The 14743-nt window shown below is 34.5% G+C and overlaps 1 pseudogene; it reads left to right on the forward strand.

Moving 5' to 3' along the window:
* Positions 1-13113, forward strand: part of LOC105087791 (T-complex protein 1 subunit theta-like) — an 87718-nt pseudogene extending 74605 nt beyond the window's left edge.
* The last annotated feature ends 1630 nt before the right edge of the window (positions 13114-14743 follow it).

Raw genomic sequence — 14743 nt, forward strand, 5'->3', positions numbered from 1 at the left:
GTAGTTTGTGATACATGGGTATTACTTGTTCCATATATTTTTTTTCCTAAATCTTTTTTGTAAAGTTATCTTATTCTGGTGTTATTGTGGGGAAGTTTTTTGTTTTAGATAAAATTTACATAATATACAATTAACCATTTTAAAGTGTGCTATTCAGTGGTAGTTAGGGTACAATGCAGTAGTATTTAGTATATTCATAATGTTGAACAACTACCAGTGCTTTTTAGTTTTGAAACTTTTTTATCATCCCATAAAACACTTCAAATATCTTCAGTAATCATGCTCCATTTCTTCTGTCTATCCCCTGGTAAATTTTAATGGGCCTTATGTCTTGATAGATTAGCTTATTCTGGGTATATCATATAAAAAAATCATGTAGTATGTGATTTTTGTATCTGACGTCTTTCACTGACCATAATGTTTTTGAGGTTGTCCAACTTGGTGCATGTAACAGTACTTTGTTCCTTTTTGTAGCTGAATAATATTCCATTGTTTGTATATACCATAATTTGTTTATAGTTATTAGTCCATAGATGAACATTTGGGTTATTTCTATCTTTCAGCTATTATGCTCCTATGAAAATTTGTGTCCAGGTTGCTATGTGGACATATGTTTTCATTTCTCTTGAAATAAAATATATCTAGAAGTGGAAATGGGGTCATGGTAGTTCTATATTTAGCTTTTGGAGGAATAGCAAAACTGTTTTCTACAGCAACTGCACCATGATACATTCCCATCAGCAATCTATGAGGAGTCCAGTTCTCTACATCCTTTCCAATACTTGTTACTTTACATTTTCTTGATTGAAGTCTCCCAGTGGGCATGAAATGGTATCTCATTATGGTTTTGATTTGCATTTTGTTAATGATAGATGGTGATGAATTCCTTTTCATGAGCCAGTTGGGAACTGATAGATCTTTGGACAAATATCTATTTAAGGTCTTGCTCATTTTTTCTTTTTAACAATTTATTTTTTGAATTTAGAAATATTAAAATTGAAGTATACTTGATTTATAGTATTATATTAGTTTCAGGTGTACAACATAGTCATTCAGTATTTTTATAGATTATACCCCATTTAAAGTTATCACAAAATAATGGGTATATTTTCCTGTACTTCACAATATATCCTTGTTACTTATTAATTTTATACATAGTAATTTGTACCTCAATCCATTGCACATATCTTGCCCCTACCCACTTCACTCTCCCCACTTGTAACCATTAGTTTGTTCTATATATCTGTGAGTGTGTTTCTGTTTTGTTATATTTATTTTATTTTTTATATTCTACATATTAGTGATAACATGCAGTATTTGTCTTTCTATGTCTGACCTATTTCATTAAGCATAATACCCTCCAGGACGATTTATGTTGTTGCAAATGGCAAAATTCAGTCTTTTATATGGCTGTGTGGTGTTCCATTGTCTCTGTGTGTGTATGTGTATCTTCTTTATCCTTTCATCTGTTGATGGACACTTACATTAGTTCTATATCTTGACTATTGTTAAATGAAGCTGCTATAAAGATTGGGGTGCATGAATCTTTCTTTGAATTAGAATTTTTGTTTTCTTTGGATATAAACCAAGAGTATAATTGCTAGTTCATATGGTAGTTCTATTTTCGGTTTTCTGAAGAACGTCCACACTGATTTCCTTAGTGGTTACACTAATTTACATTCCCACCAACAGTGTGCAAGGGATCCCTTTTCTCCACAACCTCACCAGCATTTATTATTTCTGGTCTTTTTGATGATAGCCATTCAGAGAGGTGTGAGATGATATATCACTGTAGTTTTGATTTGCATTTCTCTGAAGATAAGTGATGTTGAGCATTTTTCAAGTGCCTGTTGTTCACGAGTATATCTTCTTTGGAAAATATCTATTCAGGTCTTTTGCCTATTTTCAATCAGGCTTTGATATTGAGTTGTATGAGTTATTTACATACTTTGGATATTAACCACTTATCAGTTATATAATTTGCTAATACTGTCTCCCATTCAGTAAGTTGTCTTTTTATTTTGTCAATGAGTTCATTTGCTGGGTAGCTTTTAGGTTTAATTAGATCCCATTTGTTTATTTTGCTTTTGTTTCTTTTGCCTTAGGAAGCAGATCCAAAAAATTATTGCTACAATTTATGTGGAAGAGTGTTCTGACTATATTCTCTTCTAAAAATTTTATGGTTTCCAGTCTTACATTTATATCTTTAAAATATTTTGAGTTTATTTTTGTATATGGTGAGATACTTTTCAAATTTCATTCTTTTATATGTAGCTGTCTAGTTTCCCCAGCACCACTTATTGAAGGGACTGGCTTTTCACTATTGTAAATTTTTACTTCGTTTCTCATAGATTAATTGGCCATAAGTATGTTGGCTTATTTCTGGGCTCTTTATTCTGTTCCATTGATCTGTGTGTCTGTTTTTATGCCAAAACCATGCTGTAATGATTGCTGTACCTTTGTAGTATAGTCTGAAGTCAGGAAGTATGATAACTTTTGCTTTGTTGTTCTTTCTGAAGATTCTCTTGGTATTTGAGGGTCCTTGATATTTCCAAATAAATTTTAAGATTATTTGTTCTGGTTCTGTGAAAAATGCCTTTGGTAATTTGATAGGGATCGCAATGAATCTGTAGATTGCCTTGGGTAATACGGTCATTTTAACAACATTGACTCTTCTAATCCAAGAACATAATGTATCTTTCCATCTCTTTTTATCATCTTTAATTGCTTTAATCAGTGTCTTAATAGTTTTCCAAGTACAGGTCTTTTATTTGCTTATATTTATTCCTAGGTATTTTTTTTGATGTGATTATAAATGAGATTGTTTCCTTAACTTCTCTTTCTGATAGTTTGTTGTTAGTGTACAGGAGTACAACAGATTTATTTACATTAATTATTAATTTTGTATCATGCAACTTTACCAAATTCATTGATCAGCTCTAGTATTTTTTTGATGGTGTCTATAGGATTTTCTACATGTAGTATCATGTCATCTGCAAATAGTGACAGTTTTAATTCTTCCTTTGCATTTTGGATTCTTTTTATTTATCTTTTTTTTTTTTGTCTTACTGCTATAGCTAGGACTTCCAGTACTACGTTGAATAAAAGTGATGAGAATGAAGATTGTTGTCTTGTTCCTGATCTTAGAGGAAGTACTTTCAGCTTTTCACTATTGAGTATGATGTTAACTGAGGGCTTAACATATTTGGCCTGTTTTGTGATGAGGTATGTTCCTTTTATATCCACTTTGTGAAAAGTTTTTCTTTTTTTATCATAAATGGATAGTGAATTTTGTCAAAAGCTTTTTCTACATTTATTGAAACTATCCTATGATTTTTATTCTTCAGTGTGTTAATGTGGTGTATCACATTGATTGATTTACAGATATCAAACCATCTTTGCATCCTTGGAATAAACCCTGCTTGATCATGGTGCATAATCCTTTACATATTGTTGGATTTGGTTTGCTAATATTGTGTTGAGGATTTTTGTCTCTGGTCATCAGTGATATTGGCCTGTGATTTTCTTTTTTTGTGTGATATGTCTGTCTGGTTTTAGTACCAGGGTGATTCTGGCTTCATAGAATGAACAGAATTTCTTTCTCTACAATATTATGGAAAAGTTTGAGATGGATAGGTGTTAACTCTTCTCAAAATGTTTGGTAGAATTCATCAATGTATCCATCTGGTCCTGGGCTTTTATTTGTTCAGAGTTTTTTAAACTACTAATTCCATTTCCTTACTGGTAACAAATCTGATCATATTTTCTGTTTTGGTTTTTTCCTGGTTTAGCCTGGGGAGCTTGAACATTTCTAGGATTTTGTTAATTCTTCTCAGTTGTCCATTTTATTGGCATATGATTTTTTGTGGTAATTTCTTATGATCCTTTGTATTTCTGTGGTGTTGGTTGTAACTTCTATTTCATTTCTGATTTTATTGCTCTATGCTCTCTCTCTTATTTTTCTTGATGACTCTTGCTTAAACATTTATGTATTTTGTTTATCTTTTCAAAAAACCAGATCTTAGTCCCATTTATCTTTTCTATTATTTATTTAGACACTATTTCATGTATTTCTGCTCTATGATTTCTTTCCTTCTGCTAACCTTGGGTTTTGTTTGTTATTCTTTTTCTAGTTCTTTTAGGTGTAAGGTTAGGTTGTTTGAGTTTTTTTTTGTTTCCTGAGATAGGCTTGTATCGGTGTGAACTCCACTCTTTGAACTGCTTGCTGTGTCCCAAATATTTTGAATTGTGTTTTCATTTTCATTTGTCTCTGAGTATTTTTAATTTCTTTTTTGCTTTCTTCAGTGGTTCATTTTTTGTTTAGTAGTGTACTGTTTAACTTCCTTGTGTTTTTGTTTTCTTCTTCAGTTTTTTGTAGTTGATTAATTACTAGTCTCATAGATTTATGGTCAGAAAGGATGCTCAATATGGTTTCAGCTTTGTTTAATTTACGGAGACTTGTTTTGTGGCCAAGCATGTGATCTATCCTGAAAAATATTCCATGTGAACTTGAAAAGAATATGTATTCTGCTGCTTTGGGATGAAATCTTCTTTATCTTTGTCTGTCTGTCTGTCTCTCTCTCTGTGTCTGTCTCTGTCTGTCTGTTAGTTCCACTGGTCTCATTTGTTAGTTAAGGCCAGTGTTTCCTTACTGATACTCTGTCTGGATGCTCTGTTCATTGATGTAAGTGGAGTGTTAAATTCCCTTACTGTCATTGCATTACTCTCAATTTCTCCCTTTATGTCTGTTAATATTTGCTCTATGTACTTAGGTGCTCCTATATTAGATATATTTATAATTGTTTTCTTGAATTTATTCCTGGATCACTATATAACCTTGTCTCTTGTTACATCTTTATTTTAAAGTCTATCTTTTTGATATAAGTATTGCTACCCAGCTTTATTTTGATTTCTATTTGCATGAAATAACTTCTTCTACCCCTTCACTTTTAGTCTGTATATCTTTTTAGGTCTGAAGTGAGTCTCTTGTAGGCAATATATATATGCTTTTTTATTTTGTACCTGTTTATCTGCTGTCTGTTTTTTGACTGGAGCACTTAGTTTATTTACATTTAAAGTAATTATTAATAGGCATGTACTTACTGCCATTTTGTTCATTATTCTGGGATTATGTTGTAGTTCTTTTGTTTGTTTGTTTCTTTTTGTTCCTTTCCTCTTCTGTTCTTTCCCTTGCAATTTGAAAAGTAGCCTTAAGGGAACTTCCTTATATGGAACTTGTTGCTTTTCCTGTGCTGCTTTCTATATTCTCTTTATCTTTAATTTTTGCCATTTTAATTACAATGTGTCTTTTCTGTCATCCTTTTTGTGTTGATCCTGATTGAGACTCTCTGTGCTTCCCAGACTTGGGTGTTTGTTTGCTTTCCCAGGTTAGGAAAGATGTCAGCTAATATTTCTTCACATATATTCTCTGCTACTTTCTATCTCTGTTAACCGTCTAGGACCTCCGTAATAAGACTGTTACTATGTCTGTTATTATCCTAGAAGTTTCTTAAACTGTCCTGATTTTCCTTCCTTCCTTCTTTCTTTCTTTCTTTCCTTTTTTTTTTCTTTTCTTTTTTCTTCTTTCTTTTCTTTTCCTTTCCTTTCCTTTCTTTTCTTTCTTTCTTTTTCTATTATTCAGGTTCAGTGATTTTCAGCTCACTATGTTCTTCTGTATCAACTAATCTACTGTTGATTTCTTCCTGTGTATTTTTTAGTTTACTCATTTTATTGCTTGATTCTTCTTTATATTTTATAACTACTTGTTAAAAAGTCTAACTTCTTACTCTATTCATCCATTCTTCTCCTAGTTCTTTGATCATCTTTGCAACTGTTTCTTTGAACTTTTTGTTGGATAGATTGTCTATCTCCACTTCATTTAGTTCTTTGGGATTTTTAATCTTGTTCCTTCATTTGGAAAATGTTCTTCTGTCATCTCATTTTGCCTAATATGCTGTTTTTGTTCTTTGTTGGTAGGTTGGTTATGCTACCTGATCTTGATCTTGCAGAAGTGACTTTTTGTAGGAGTATCCTCTGCATCCTAGAACTCCCCTCTGGTCACCAGAGATATATTCTCTAGGGACATCCCTTATGTAAGCTGCATGAGTTTTTCTGTTTTGGTGGGCTGATTGCTATGGGTGGTCTCTAGGCATGGCTGGGCACTGGCTGGGTTGGTTGCTATGCCCTGCCTTGAGCAGATTCTGTCTACCACTGGTTGGTAGGGCTGTGTCTTGATATAGCTGGCTGTGGAGGGGGCCTTGGGTAGTTTTGGCTCATTGGTGAGCAGAGCCAGGTTCTGGAGTGGGTAGTTGAGGGACCAGAGTTCCTGGATCTAGCTTCAGCCTGCTGGTGGGTGGGAGTGTTCTTGATATGGCCGGCTGCAGGTCTCAGATATCTGAAAGGTCGTGTGGGCCTAGTGAGGCAGCTGGCTGAGGAGTCCAATGTCTCTTAGAGCTGGTGTTGGTGGGTTGGTGCCAGGGCTGGAGACCAAGTGATCCAAGGGCTACTGATGGCTCACTGGTGGGTGGAGATGTATCCCAGGGTCTCTAGTGGCAAGGCCCAGGGGTTCCTGAAGCTGTTGTCAGCCAGCTGATAAGTAGAGCTAGATCCTGGGGCTACTGGATGTTGGGTTCAAGGTGTCCCAGAGCTGGATTTGATCTGCTGGTGATTGGGGTGGGGGCCAGTGGGATCCTGGGGCTGGTGCCAGCCTGCTGGTGGGTGGGCTGGGTCTATTGGTAATGTACTTCAGGAAAGCAGAGATCTTGGGGCTGGTGTCAGTCCCCAGGTAGGCACAGCTGGTGCCCATTGTGTCCTTGGGCTGCTATCTACCCAGTGGTGAATGGAGCTGGGTCATGGGGTTTCTGGCTTCAGGGCCCTGACACTTTGGGCTCCTCATTCAGCTGAGTCTAGTGCCTTCACTCTGGTATGTGAAGCTGAGTTCTGGGCCCTGTGATGGACAGGGCAGTGTCCAGAGGTGGTTGTGGTCTCAAAGAGTCATTTGGGAGCCTGCCTGTTGGTAGGTGGGGCTATGTCCCCACCTTGTTTGTTGCTTGGCCTGAGGTGTCCCACTCTGTTGGGGTCAGTGTGTGGTAGGGCTTGGACCTAAGTTGAATAAGCTAGAGGGAAGATTCCAAACTAGTGCTGGTGAGCACCAGTGTCTACATGGTAGAATAAGCTCCCCAAAATGGCTACCACCAGTGTCTGTGTTCTCAGTGTTACCTCCAGTTTCCTCCTGCCTCTCTCAAAGCCTCTCCAAGATCAGCAGGTGGGTATGACTCAGGCTTCTTTCAAATTACTTCTTCTGATCTGGGCCCCAGAGCATGTGAGATTTTGTGTGTATCCTTTAAGAGTGGAGTGTCTATTTCCCACAGCCCTCTGGGTCTTCTGAAAGTAAGCCCCACCAGCCTTCAAAGCCAGATGTTCTCAGGGCTTGTTTTCCTGGTGCAGGACTGCCAGTTTGGAGAGCCTGATGTGTGGCTCAGACCCCTTGCTCCTTGAGAAGAATCTCTGCAATTGTAATTATTCTCCTGTTTGTGGATCACCACTCAAAGTTATGGGTCTTAACCAAACTGTGACTCCACTCCTCCATTCCATCTCATTGTTGTTCCTTCCTTGTACTTAATTGTAGAAGATCTTTTCTGGAGATTCCAGTCTTACTTATCAATAATTGCTCTGTAATTTTTGTTGTGTAATTAGTTGTAATTTTGATGTGTTTGTAAGAAGAGATGAGGTCAGGATCTTCCTATGTGGCCACTTGTGAATTATCTCAAGATTTGTTCTTTTTACCCAAGATTACTTTGTCAATTCTGGATCTTTTGTGATTTCATATAAATTTTACAATTATTTTTTCTAGTTTTGTGAAAAATGTCATAGGTATTTTGACAGAGATTTTATTAAATCTGTAAATTGCTATGGGTAGTATGACCATTTTATCAGTATTAATTCTTCCAACCCATGGAAGGAACACAGATATCTTTCCATTTCTTCACAACATCATCAGTTTCCTTCATCAGTGTTTTATAGTTTTTACAGTATTGGTCTTTTACCCTGTGCTTAAGTTTACTCCTAAGTATTTTATTGTTTTTGATGCAATTTTAAATGGTCTTTTTTTCTGCTTTCTCTTTCTGATAATTCATTATTAGTGTATAGAAAAGCAACACATTTCTGGATATTAATCTTGTATTCTACAACTTTACTGAATTCATTTATTCTAAAAGGGTTTTTTTTTGGTGGAGACTTTATGGGTTTTCTGTATATAGTATCATGCTATCTGCAAATAGTGACAAATTTATTTCTGTCTTTCCAGTTTGAATACCTCTTATTTCTTTTACTTGTCTGATTGCTATAGTTAAGACTTTTAATACTATGTTGAATAGAAATGATGAGAATGGGCATCCTTGTCTTGTTTCTTATTTAAAAGGAAAGCTTTAAGCTTTTCACTGTTGAGTATGATGTTCGCTATGCATTTGTCAGAAATGATCTTTCCTATATTGAGATATGTTTTCTCTATACCAGCTTAATGGGAATTTGTATCATGAATGGGTGTTAAATTTTGTCAAATGCTTTTTTCTCTGTCTATTGAAATGATTATGTAATTTTTATCCTTTTTGTAATGTGGTATATCACATGGATTAATTTGTGGATATTGAACCATTCTTGCATCCCTGGAATAAATCACACTTGATCATGATGTATGATCCTTTTTACATATTGGTGAATTCAGTTTGCTAGTATTTTATTGATAATTTTTATATCTATGTTCATCAGAGATACAATCCCGTAATTTCCTTTTTTTTTTTTTTTTTTTTTTGTAGTGTCTTTGTCTGGTTTTGGTATCAGAGTAATGGTGAGTTGTAGAATGAATTTGAGAATGTTCCATGCTCTTCAATTTTTTGGAATAGCTTGGGAAAGATGGATATTAGCTCTTCTTTATATGTCTGGTATAATTCTCCTGTGAAGCCATCCTGTTCAGGATTTCAGTTTCCTGAGAGGTTTTTATTACAAATCAGTTTCAATACTAGTAATTGGCCTGTTGAGAATGTCTGTTTATTTCTGATTTAGTCTTGAAATTCTAGAAATTAAAATTGTAGAAATCTAAAATTTCTGGAAGTCCAATCTGTAGAAGGCCAAATTCCTAGAAATGTGTCCATTTCTTCTAGGTTGTCCAATTTGTTGGATATAATTTTTCATAGTATTTGGTTATATATATATTTGTATCTCTGTGATATTGGTTGTTTTTTGTCCTCTTTCATTTCTTATTTTATATGACTTCTCTCTCTTTTTTTTTCTGGATGACCTTGGCAAAGGTTTATCAATTTTGTTTATTTTTTCAAAAAGAAAAAAAAAGCAAATCAGTTTCATTGATCTTTATTATTTTTTTCTTTCTGCTGACTTTGGGCCTTGTTCATTGTTCCTTTTTCTAATTCCTTTAGATAGCAGGTTAGGTTGTTTATTTGAGATTTTTCTTGTGTCTTAAGGCAGGCCTGTATTGCTGCAAACTTCTCTCTTAGAACATTTGCTGCCTTCCATAGATTTTGGAAAGTATGTTTCCATTTTTATTTGTCTTGAGGTATTTTCTGACTTCCTCTTGGAATTCTTCAATGACTGTTTTTTTTTTTTTTCCACTAGCATGGTGTTTAGTCTCCAAATGTGAGTTTTTCCAATTTTTCTTCTTGTGACTGATTTCTAGTTTCCTACCATTGTGATTGGAAACAATGCTTGATACTGTTTTTCTCTTAAATTTGTTGAGACTTTAGTGTCCTAGCATAGGATCTATCCTAGAACGTTCTATATGCACTTGCAAAAACTGTATTCTGCTGTTGTTGGATATAATGTCCTATAGACATTTATTAATTCCAACTGGTCTGCTTAAGACCACTGTTTTCTTACTGATTTTCTGTCTGGATAGTCATTCTATTGATGTATATGGGATGTTAAACTCCCCTACTATTATTGTATTATTGTATTATTGTCAGTTTCTCCTTTTATGTGTGTTAATATTTGTTTTATGCATTTAGTTGCTCCTGTATTAAAAGCAGTCATATTAAAAAGTGTAATATCTTTTTCTTGTATTGATCCATTTGTCTTTATAATGCCCTTCTGTCTTTTTTATAATGCCCTTCTGTCTTTCTTTTCAAATATACTTTATCTGATTTGAATGTTGCTACCTCCACTTTCTTGTCATTTACATTTGCAAGAAATTATTTTTCCCCCCTCACTTTCAGTCTATTTGTGTCTTTAGCTCTGAAGACAGTTTAACTGCACATATATATTATATTGCATGTAAATACATATATACAGTATACTGCACATATTTTAGTTTACATAAATGTACTGATCATTGTTTCTAGGAACAGATGAGAGCTTTAGCTTTTTAAACTTACATAGTTATCAAAGGAATAAAGCCAACTACAAAATAAGAATCAACAGAATGGGTTAATCCAATCATAAAGGACAGTCAAATATGCTTATACATATTCAAGAAATCAGTCAACTAAGTTATAAATAGTAAGTATTTCATTTGTGTCTTTTTTTTTAGATTCCTCATGTAAGTGATGTCATATGGCGTTTAAAAATGTTTGTTTATTTTTTATTGAAGTATAGTTGATTTACAGTGTTGTGTTAGTTTCAGGTGTACAGCAGAGTGATTCAGTTACAAATATATATATTTTTTCTTTTTCAGATTCTTTATCATTATAGGTTATTATAAGATATTGAATATTGTTACCCATGCCATGTAGTAGATCCTTGTTGTTTCTCTGTTTTATGTAGTAGTATGCATCTGTTAATCCCAAACTCCTAGTTTATCCCCATCCCCTTTCCCCTTTGGTAACCATGAGTTTGTTTTTGATGTCTGTGAATTTGTTTTTTAAATAAGTTCATTTGTATCATTTTTTAAGATTCCACATATAAGTGATATCATCTGATATTTGTCTTTGACTTACTTCATTTAGTGTGATAATCTCTAGGTCCATCCATGCTGCTACAAATGACATTATTATCAACTACTTGGAGAAGTTGTTTGTAACAATCAATGCAGTAGCTATTTTAAGTGAGCCAGAAGTACAGCATCCTGCTGCAAAAATGATCATAATAGCTTCTCACACACAAGAGCAAGAGGTTGGAGATGGCACAAATTTTGTTCTGGTTTTTGCTGGAGCTCTTTTGGAATTAGCTGAAGAGCTTCTGAGAGTTGGCCTATGAGTTTCAGAGGTCATAGAAAGTTTTAAAATAGCCTGCAGAAAAGCCTATGAGATTCTTCCTGACTTGGTATGTTGTTCTGCAAAAAACCTTCAGGATGTTGATGAAGTGTCATCTCTCCTCCATAGTTCCATAATGAGTAAAGAGTATGGTAAATAAAGTGTTTCCAGCCACACTTATTGCTCAGGCATATGTATCTATTTTTCCTGATTCCTGCCATTTCAGTGTTGATGACATCAGAGTTTGTAAAATTCTCAATTCTGGTATCTATTCCTTTTCGGTATTGCATGGCATGGTTTTTAAGAAGGAAACCAAAGGTAATGTAACAGCTGTCAAAGATGGAAAAATATCAGTGTACTTTTGTCCTTTTGATGGCAGAACAGACACTAAGGGAACGGTACTGATAAAGACTGCTGAAGGATTGATGAATTTTAGTAAATGAAGAATCATGTCTGACACTTTGCCACCTGTTATTATATTTGCACCAGTATCAGCTGTGGTTTTGATTTGCTCTTGTGTGTGAGAAGCTATTATGATCATTTTTGCAGCAGGATGCTGTACTTCTGGCTCACTTAAAATAGCTACTGCATTGATTGTTACAAACAACTTCTCCAAGTAGTTGATAATAATGTCATTTGTAGCAGCATGGATGGACCTAGAGATTATCACACTAAATGAAGTAAGTCAAAGACAAATATCAGATGATATCACTTATATGTGGAATCTTAAAAAATGATACAAATGAACTTATTTAAAAAACAAATTCACAGACATCAAAAACAAACTCATGGTTACCAAAGGGGAAAGGGGATGGGGATAAACTAGGAGTTTGGGATTAACAGATGCATACTACTACATAAAACAGAGAAACAACAAGGATCTACTACATGGCATGGGTAACAATATTCAATATCTTGTAATAACCTATAATGAAAAAGAATCTGAAAAAGAAAAAAATATATATATATAACTGAATCACTCTGCTGTACACCTGAAACTAACACAACACTGTAAATCAACTATACTTCAATAAAAAATAAACAAAAATTTTTTAAATGCCATATGACATCACTTATATGAGGAATCTGAAAAAAAGACACAAATGAAATACTTACTATTTATAACTTAGTTGACTGATTTCTTGAATATATAGTAGCACCAACTGTTTTACATGTCAGACATGACTCTTCATTTTGCAAACAAATACAGTATCATGTTGGTGAGGCAGAACTCAAAATTGGGTATCAGTAGACTATGTAAAACAGTTGGTGCTATTACTCTTCCTAGGTTGACTCCTCTTGTCCTTGAAGAAATATGACATTCTGGCAATGTTGACCTATCAGAGTTGGAGATATGCGGGTGGTTGTTTTTAAGCACAAAAAGGAAGATGGTGCCATTTTTATCATAGTGGTTCGAGGCTCTACAGACAATCTGATGGATAATATAGAAAAAGCAGTAGATGATGGTATTAATACTTTCAAAGTTCTCACAAGAGATAAACATCTTGTACCTGGAGGTGGAGCAACAGAAGTTGAGTTAGTCAAACAGATCACATCATATGGAGACTTGAATAGTATGCCATTAAAAAGTTTGCTGAGACATTCAAAGCTATTTCCTGGGTACTGGCAGAAAACTGGAGTTTAGGCCAATGAAATAATCTCTAAACTTTATGCAGTACATCAAGAAGGAAGTAAAAATGTTGGATTAGATATTGAGGCTGAAGTTCCTGCTGTAAAGGACATGTTGAAAGCTGGCGTTAAAGATACTTACCTGAGAAAATACTGGGCTATCAAACTGGCTACTAATGCTGCAGTCACTATACTTAGAGTGAATCAGATTATCATGGCAAAGTCAGCTGGTGAGCCCAAGCCTCCAAGTGGGAAGAAAGACTGGGATGATGACCAAAATGTTTGAATGGCTTAATTTTTACTATAGGTAAAGGCTATATTTATAGTAGTACTCTAGGTATTGCCTGATGTTTTCATATTCTCCTTAAATTTTGAAATGTTTTATGTTTGTACCCTTGGCTGGATGGTACAATAAATGTGTTTTTATCCTACAGTTTTACCAAATCCATTGGTGAGCTTTAGTCATTTTCTGGTGGCGATTTTAGGATTTTCTATATATAGTATCTTGTCATCTGCAAACAGTGACTTCTTTAATTCTTCTTTTTCAGTTTAGATTCCTTTTATTTCCTTTTTTTCTCTGATTGCTGTGGTTAAGACTTCCAAAACTATGTTGAATAAATGTGGCGATAGTGGGCATCCTTGTCTTGTTCATGATCTTAGAGGAAATGCTTTCAGCTTTTCACCATTGAGTATGATGTTAGCTGTGGGTTTGTCATATGTGGCCTTTATTATGTTAAGGTATGTTCCCTTATGCCCAATTTCTGGAGGATTTTTATCATAAATGGATAATAAAATTTATCAAAAGCTTTTTCTGCATCTATTGAGATCATTATATGGATTTTATTTTTCAGTTTGTTAATGTGGTGTATCACATTGATTGATTTACAGATACTGAAAAATCCTTGAATCCCTGGGATAAATCCCACTTGATCATGGTATATGATCCTTTTAATGTATTATTGGCATCAATTTGCTAGTATTTTCTTGAGGATTTTTGCATCTAAGTTCATCAGTGATATTGGCCTACAATTTTTCAAATGATATCTTTGTCTGGTTTTGGAATCGGGGTGACGGTGGCCTCACAGAATGAATTTGGAGCTATTCTTTCCTCTGCAAATTTTTGTAATAGTTTCAGAATAATATAAGTTAACTCTTCTCTAAACATTTGGTAGTATTCTCCTATGAAGCCATCTAGTCCTGGAATTTTGTTTGTTGGGAGTTTTGAAATTCTCTCTGTAGCTTTAATTTTTGTCATTTTAATTGACATATGTCTCATTGTATTCCTCTTAGGGTTAATCCTGTATGGGACGTTGCACTTCCTTGACTTGAGTGACTGTTTCTTTCCCAAGTTAGGGAAGTTTTCAGCTGTTAGCTCTTCAAATATGTTCTCTATCCCTTTCTCTCTCTTTTCTCCCTCTGGGACCCCTGTAATGTGAATATCAGTGCACTTGATATTGTCTCAGAGGTCTCTTAAAGTGTCCTCATTTTTTTGCATTATTTTTTTCTTTTTTCTGTTTTGCAGTAGTGATTTCCACTACTCTGTTTTCTAACCCACTGATCCATTTTTCTGCCTCATTTAGTGTACTGTTGGTTCCTTTTGCTGTATTGTTCATTTAAGTTATTGTATTTTTCACTTTGTTGGAAGTTGTTATTTCTATTTTGTAACTCTTTGCTAGAAACTTGTAATTTCTCACTCTATGCACCCATTCTTCTAATTCTCTGATCATCTTTATGATCATTAGTCTGAATTCTTCCTTGGGTAGATTGCCTATCTCCATATCACTTAGTTCTTCTTCTGGGATTTTATTTTGTTCCTTTGTCTGAAACATATTCCTCTGCTGCCTCATTTTGTCTGAATTTCTATTTGTATTTTTATGTATGTGGTAGGTTAGTTATGTTTCTTGACCTTGAAGAAG

This window comes from Camelus dromedarius, chromosome 2, assembly GCF_036321535.1.
Source record: "Camelus dromedarius isolate mCamDro1 chromosome 2, mCamDro1.pat, whole genome shotgun sequence".
Taxonomy (NCBI): domain Eukaryota; kingdom Metazoa; phylum Chordata; class Mammalia; order Artiodactyla; family Camelidae; genus Camelus; species Camelus dromedarius.